This window comes from Galeopterus variegatus, unplaced genomic scaffold (genome assembly GCF_000696425.1).
Source record: "Galeopterus variegatus unplaced genomic scaffold, G_variegatus-3.0.2 Scaffold457, whole genome shotgun sequence".
Taxonomy (NCBI): Eukaryota; Metazoa; Chordata; class Mammalia; order Dermoptera; family Cynocephalidae; genus Galeopterus; species Galeopterus variegatus.
Window position 1 is genome coordinate 352,724 of NW_007726568.1, and position 7,784 is coordinate 360,507.

General features: G+C 45.5%; 1 pseudogene; it reads left to right on the forward strand.

Moving 5' to 3' along the window:
• Positions 1–459: 459 nt before the first annotated feature.
• LOC103587524 lies at positions 460–1,974 on the forward strand (annotated as a pseudogene).
• Positions 1,975–7,784: the final 5,810 nt, after the last annotated feature.

Genomic DNA, 7,784 nt, shown 5'->3' on the forward strand with positions numbered 1-7,784 from the left:
CCGGTTCCCGCTCACTGGCTGAGCGAGGGGCGGGCGCAGCACCGAGGGTTGCAATCCCGTTGCCGGTCCCCGGTCCAGTACGGGCGTGACACTGAGGGTTGCGGTCCGTTGCCAGACACGAAAAAAGACAAAAAAAAGGAGAAAAAAAAACCCCATGTTTTAGCCTAAGTGTATGAGCCAACTTTGTAAAAAGTGTTAGAAGGGTGGTTCCTCAGGGGGCCTGGGGCAAATCATCTAGTGAACAGAACCTTAGATGCTGTCCAGGGCTACCCCACCATTATGGACTGAACATAATTCAGAGGTTGAAATATGAAGTCCCAATGTGACAATATTAGGAGGTAGGGTCTTTGGGAAGTAATTATTAGGTCATGAGAGAGGATGGAGCCCTCAGAAACCGGATTAACACTCTTATGAGAAGAGACAAGAGGATCTACTCTGGCTGGTTCCACCTTAGCTACCATGGGGCAGTGACAGCAACAGAGGGACAAGAGGTACATTACCTGTGCTGAGTACACTCACTTCTATGGGGACAAGAAGCCAGATGTCCCTCAAGCATATTTTTGTTGTTTGACCACTGCAGTTTCTCTCTTCAGCCCCTCTTCTACCTGCCTATACCCCCAAAGGCATCATCTTTGACTTGCTGAACATTGTTCTGTGGCTTAAGAAGTACAGGACCAACCCCAGCAATGGCGAGAAGATAGATGGGAGGTCCCCGGTCAAGCTGAATGAACTTTGCCCAAAACAATGAAGGGAAATCCCATTGCCCGGTGCTGTTCACTGTATTCACCAACAACACCCACATCATGGCCCGAGACACATCTACGCCTATGAGGCAGTGCAACAGCTGAATATTAAGGTCAAGGACTTTGGAGACCTGCTTGACCAATGAGCCCTTCTCCCCATAGGACATCACTCTCCAAGATCCCACCAATGTGGACAAGGTCAATGTCTCCGGCATCTTTCATGTTAAGAATCACATGAAAACAAGAGACCCAGACAAAGAAACAGCCAAACAGGACCCAACTTACTTGAAAAACATTAATGCCAAGACCCGAGAGACCCTGCAGGAGCTCTCCAAGGAGTTCAAGGGAGACGAGATTCTGGCAGCCTCCATGAAAGTCCTGGAGAAGAAGGAAGTGGACAACTGAACTGTCCACTCTTACATGGGATGGGTCAGAGCTTCCTTCTCCCCCACCGTGACAGTTCCAGGGACCACTCTCACATCGACAAAGACATGTTGTGCACCAGTTTGTGAAGAAAGGCTGCATCCAGCTGCACACTGGCAGGAGCCCTCTCAACCTGCAGCGGCACTGCCACCTGACACCAAAAACATGCAGAAACTTCACCAAGCTTTGCGAGAAGCATTGTTATGATGGCATCATCTTTCATAGATCCATCAGCAAGTTTGGGATCCAAGGGGGTGATCCACTGGTACAGGCTCGGGTGGAGAGTCTTACTGGGGAAAGCCCTTACTGAGCTCCGGCCCAACCTCCTGCACAGGGCAAGGCATCCGAGGCATGGCCAACTCCAGGCCCTACAGCAACGAGTCTCAGCTCTTTGTCACATTTCGATCCTGGGCTTACCTGGACAAGAAGCACATCATCTTTCAGTGGGTTGTTCAGGGCTGACATACTGACAGCCATGGTGAATATGGAGGGTGACCCAAAACTGACTGCCCTATTGAGAAGGTCCCTGTCGACGCCACCTCAGTGTTCAAAGGTGTCTACAAGGAGTCTGAGCTCACATTTTCCCTCAGGGCAGCCCAGAGGCCAAAGTGAGGACCAGCCAGCCCCAGCTGGGAAGCCAGGCCCTCCGATGTACCGCCAGGGGCTGGGCAACTACATCAAACTGGCAGCCCTGCAGCTGCCCTTGTGGCCAAAAAAAAGTCCAGCTGAGGCTGTGGGGACTTCAGGTCCTGGTAGCAGCAGGACAGCCACTCTGGATCCTCTACTGCCTCGGCCCTCTCCGCCTTAATCACAATCATGATGAGACTTCACACCTGGGTGCAGCCAACAGCTCCTGCTGCGACTGGAGAAGGAAAAGCAGAAGTCACCCCACCCTGCTGCCTCCCCACCACAGCTAAGGAGGTGGCCTTGCTGCTCTCAGGGCCTGTCCTTGTGCTCAAAGGCTCTGCTTCTCAGTCCTGATGCTTCTGGCTTCCTGCCAGCTGCATCGGCATTTCCTAATTTAAAGATCCCTCCCCTGACTCCTATTTTACTGTTATGTGTTCAAAAAAATTTTTTAAAGGAAAGAAAGAAGGAGAGACATAAGAGAGCTTGCTTCCTGTGTGCGTCTCTCTGCTCTTCACCATGGGAGGACACAGCAAGAAGACGACACTCTATGAACCAGGACTCACCAGACACTGGATCTGCTGCACTTTAATCCTATACTTCCCAGTCTGCAGAACTGCGAAAAATAAGCGTTCCTTGTTTAAGCCACTTAGTCTATGTTACATTTGTTATAACAGCCCAAACTGACTAAGACACCCGCCATACCAATAAGAAAGAAAATGAAGTCCAGGAGTGGCCAAGTGACTTTCCCAAGGCCTGGCAAGTGCACAGAGCCACGCCTGGACCCGGGTCTCCTGGCGTCCACTCAGTGCTGTTCCTCTGCACCAGGGGCCCACAGTTCTCCAGCTGCTGGCCCGCACCTCCCTGTCCCTTTTCAGAATCCCAGTCCCTTCCCAAAGTCTGGCTACTCCTTTTTTTTTTTTTTCATTTATATTTTTCTTTGTTAAAGCTAAAATAAGATCCTGCAGGTCTCCATCCAAGATCACTTCTGCAGAGCCGCCTCACCTGACCCCAGGGCCAGGTTGGATCCCTCAGTTTTAGGCTCTCATTTTCTTTTGCATATTTACTTAGTGTGATCACACCTCTATTAGTATCTGTGAGTTGATCTGGGTTCACTCTTGCATCCCCAGTGCCAGCACATAGTAGGTGCTCAATAAATGAAGGCTCCAAATGCAGACAGTTACACTGGACCTATCCTGCAGGCTGGTGTTTCTCAAATGGCATGGAGGTTGCTGGATTTCAAAATACATAGACTCCCTCCACCACCCCCCCATCCACTCCAAAAGGGAAGGAGTCCTCACCCTGCCCACTTTATAAGAATCTGTGTGTGTGAGGTGATGTTCCTGGGTGACACAGGAACTTGCACATGAGCCTGGAGGCAGTAAAAAAGTTGACAACTGTTGCTGTTTGCAGATCTGTTTGGAGGTTCGGGAGTAGAGGAGTGAGTGGATGGAAGCTGGGTAAGAATCTGTGGGCCTGGTGGGAAGGCTTGGAGGGCAGGAAGTGCTACATACGGCATGGAGTTGGCAGAGAAGGCCCCCAGAGATGTTATTGACACCAGAGCTGTGGGGTGATCATGGGCAGTCCTCGCTTTCTACTGAGGGTCTCCAGGGCCTCCCTAACCTAAGAAATAAGAAATAAATAATACTAAGAAAATAAATACTCCACACACAAAATAAATAAATAAATAAAAATAAAGCTAAAATAAGATTGACTGACTTCTCTCATAAGACATTTTGGAATAGGGCTATTTCCCAACAAACTTCATGCTTCTTTAGGAGTCATAATTATGCTAACGACCATAATAACGACAATAACTAACATTCATTCAATGCTCATCTGCGCCAGGGCCCGCCGCTAAGTGCTTTGTGGGCATCGTCCATTTCACCTTCACAGTAATACTATGGCGCTGTCACTATGGTTCCCACTAGGTAACAGAGACTTTGAGATGCTGAGACAACCACACACACAGCTAGAAAGAGCTGGGATGCCACATACTGCCGACCCCACTGGAACATGAGTAGAGCTGCTGTGCTGCCCCATCGGGACTCCTCTTATCTCTTCTCCACCCCCCATGACCTATACCAAGGGGATCCTCAAGACCAGCCATGCTTGGGAATAAGAACCATCCAGGGAGTTTATTAAAAATAAAATGCTCAGGCCATTCACTTACTGAATCAGAGTGCTCTAGGTCACAGCCCATGAATCTGTACTTAAAAATGACCTCCCCAGGTGCTGCTGCTACACACCATGTTTGGGAGCTTCTGTTTAAGGCTGTTGACTTTTCTGGCTGTGTGGAGCCAAAGAATCTAGGCTGCAAGACCTCCTGCCTTTCTCTTCCCTTCTCCATGGGCTGCTCGTGTAGTTTTACTTTCTATATACTCCTCGTGTCCGTGGATAAAAACAAAGGTGGTGTGTCGGGACTAGGGTCCTGTAAGACACCTGGCTGTTTAAGGAAATTCAGACATCTGGCCCTCCTGCCACTTGCCTCCTGTCCGGAGGGAGAGTTGTTACATGCAGGCAGAGGCCGGGTGGCCAGGGGAAGGGGAAGACAGCACTACCGCCAGCTGCCCACCCCTGCTTTCTGTGGCCGGCAGCTGCAGAGACAGTTCTCCCCTGCACGTCCATCACTTCTTCCAGTCAGTGGCGTCCAGCCGGGTCCTGGGTCAGGAAGTTCACAACAGTTTGCTAAATAGTATTGAACTGACTTCATAGCATTCCAAGGGAGGCAGAGCCGTGGAAGGCTAGCCAGAGGAGGGACCGAGAGGCTACCTGGTCATTTTACTGATGGGAAACCGAGGTCAAGAGAGGGAAATGAAGGGGAGGTATCTATATTTTGACTCATATTTATCTATGAGAAGATTCAGGCTCAAAGAGTTGTTGAGAGGCTTACCCTGAGCCAAATAGTGTTAAATACACAAGTAGGTGAGATAGTTAGTTATCCAGAACAAGAAATAGGATGGTCCACTGGGGTTACCAAATTAGCTCTCTGAACTGTGGGACCATCTGTCTCTGGTACACATTGATCGGGAAGGTTTAGAAAATATAACACCTGATTCAATGGGTACACAATTATTTGGAAAGTCATTCTCAGAAAGCAGTACACATATGGCCTAAAAACTTCTTCCTTACGAAAATCTCCTGCCCATATCCAGGACTGGAGTGGAGGAGTGGACTGTGGACCATGGACTCCAGGCACGTGATAAGCCCTTGCTTCCCAATACCTGGGCCTGGGCCTTCTTAAATCGTTTCTCTTTTCATAATCTTCTGGGATTTGGTCATTATGAAATGGTTCTTGAACTTGGTCAGTTCAGCTATTATTCAATCGAAAATCTCCCTTTTTAAAAAATGTTAAAATCATAGACAATCACACAGAGTTTCTTGCCTATGCTGTAAAATCTCCATACTTTTCAGGAAAATAATAGGCAATGTTCACCAAGCATTTTCTATGTACCAGGCACTGTTCTGAGCACTACACGTGCCTTCTCTTATTGCACTTCTGCAACAGCCTTTAGAGGTAGTTACTAGTGTTATCCCTACTTTATACAGTAAATGTGAAACTCAGAGAAACTCCACAACTCCCCTAAGATCCCACAGCTGGGATTCAAACGCAGTCAGGCTTACTGTAAGACCTGCCCCTTGACTGTAGCATTCTTCAAAATTTGGAAAATAGGATTTGAGATGTTGAGAACCATCTACTTTATAAAGATTTCAATGAACATTTATGGAGTGCCTTTGATAGAGAAAGTCCCGCAGTGTATAGAAAGGTGACTTAAGAGATAGCCCTTCCTCTCATGAGGAGTCAGACAGGTATTCAATTCACATAGTGATACATTAAAAGACAGAATGTCCTAAAAATAAAGTGCAATAAAAACACATGAGAAAGATGGTCAATGGCAGGCAATCAGCAATGACTTCCTGGAAGAGGTGACATATGTAACATTCTTGAATGATGAATAATGCACTGCTAGTAGAGATAGGGAAGGGCAGTCCCCAGCTGCCAGGCAGTATAGAATAGTGCGTGGACTTGAATCCAGGTTCCATCACTTAGTAGCTGTGCAGCTTCATCTCCGGTCCCAGTTTCTTCATCTGGCCAAGTGGAGGGTAGTTACATGAACCTCTCAAGGCGGTCGTGTTGATAGTTGTGAGGAGAAAGTCTGAAAGTCTGAAAGTCTCCAACGGCACACAGTAGGGACTCGCTCATGCGCTGTTCCCTTTCAGGTTCACTGAATCATTTCAGAACTCATTGCTCTGGGGCCACTGTCCAACAAAGCACTGAGAAAGCACTTTCATCAAGCTGTGCTTCAAATATTCAAAAGCAGACCACTTAAACTCACAGCAGCATTTGTAAAGGAAATGAGCACTGAGGCTTAACTTCACTAGTGCGACTAGGAGCTACTGTAATAGAACAAATGGATTGTTTATCAGCTTTCTATCTGTCCCTAACAAAACCATGTGAAATGAGGCATTAAACTCCTGGATTTTTAAAAAGATGACAAACACTAGCTAATTTACTGGAGTAGAACATATTGAGCCAAATGTTTAGTTTTGCATTAAATCTATATCTAGCATTTTCATTAGATGGGGCAAAATGTAGACTATTGATGCTTCAATGCCCATTTCAGATTAATGCTTAACATTTAAAACTGTGCATGAAATTGCAAATGTATTGGCAAACACATAAGGAGCAGACTAAGTGTCATGTGCTGATTCATAGCCAGCCACTTCTGAGGCTGCCAGTGTGTTATTGCAGGGGTTATTTGCCCACACTTGCCTAGGTTGCGAATAGTTAATATCCCTGATTACTTAGCTAAATACACTTCTACATTGAGAGAGAGAAGACATGGAAGAAATGGGGGCTCATATAATTTTTGTGTAATGAACAATTAAGTCATGATATGCTTATCAATTCATAGTTGATATTTCCAGGGTAATTAGGTTAGTATCCTTCTGAAAAAGCTGTTATCTTCCATAACCATCATTCACAGCCACCGTTTATCTGAAGTAGTTAAGAAATAAAAAGGACTAACAACCTCAGGGTAAAAAATAATTATTTTTCAGACAGAACCTAATTTTTGCCACCACAAAAACTAAGATAAAACTTTTCACCATTATGAGATAACTTTTATTTAATTTTTATAATCTTATATTTTGACTCAAATGTTCTCCTATATGTGATTATCCAAATGACTGGGGAAAACATTAATATATTTCACTCCTTAGAGTAATAAAAAGTAAATGCTGTGATGTAATTTGATACCAGGAAGCAAGCTAGCGCAATTTTTCTGCAATTTTTTTTTTTTTTTTTTTTTTTTTGTCCTTTTTGAGACCGGCTGCACCGTGCTTAGGTCATCCCTATATAGGATCCGAACCCATGGCGGGAGCGCTGCTGCGCTCCCAGCGCTGCACTCTCCCGAGTGCGCCACGGGCTTGGCCCTATGCAATTGTTTTTAGAGAGTGAAATGGAGTGTGTCAGAGAGGGGAGCCAATGGAATGTTCTAGAGACTTCCAGATGTTTTATTATGACTCTGTGTTTTATTCATTCAGGTATGGTCTCTGATGTCACAGCATATAAGATTAAATACTGACTACCGACCAAGGCTATCGCTGAGTGTCTCTGTACCACCAAGTACCACCACGCAATCTTCAGGATGACTTTTGGTTCTGGGAATACCCACAAAGATTCTGGTATTAAGGGACCCTTGCTTTCTGTTTAGGTTCCAAGTTTGAGACTAAAGCATCAACATCGAAATCTCTATTTCCTAAAATGTGCTCACAGAATATTAATTCTAAGGGAAATAATGGGTGCTACATAAGCAAAGAGTTTCATGATCAAACAAATTTCAGGGACACTTTGTTAAACAAAGTTAAATTTATTTCTCTATTCTTCAGGACTTCTCAGAGCCTTTAAGATGTTAATTTGCCATGTAAATATCCAAAAGAGAATAAGATATGCCAAATTTCTCAAGTTTATTTTTATTTTATTTTATTTTA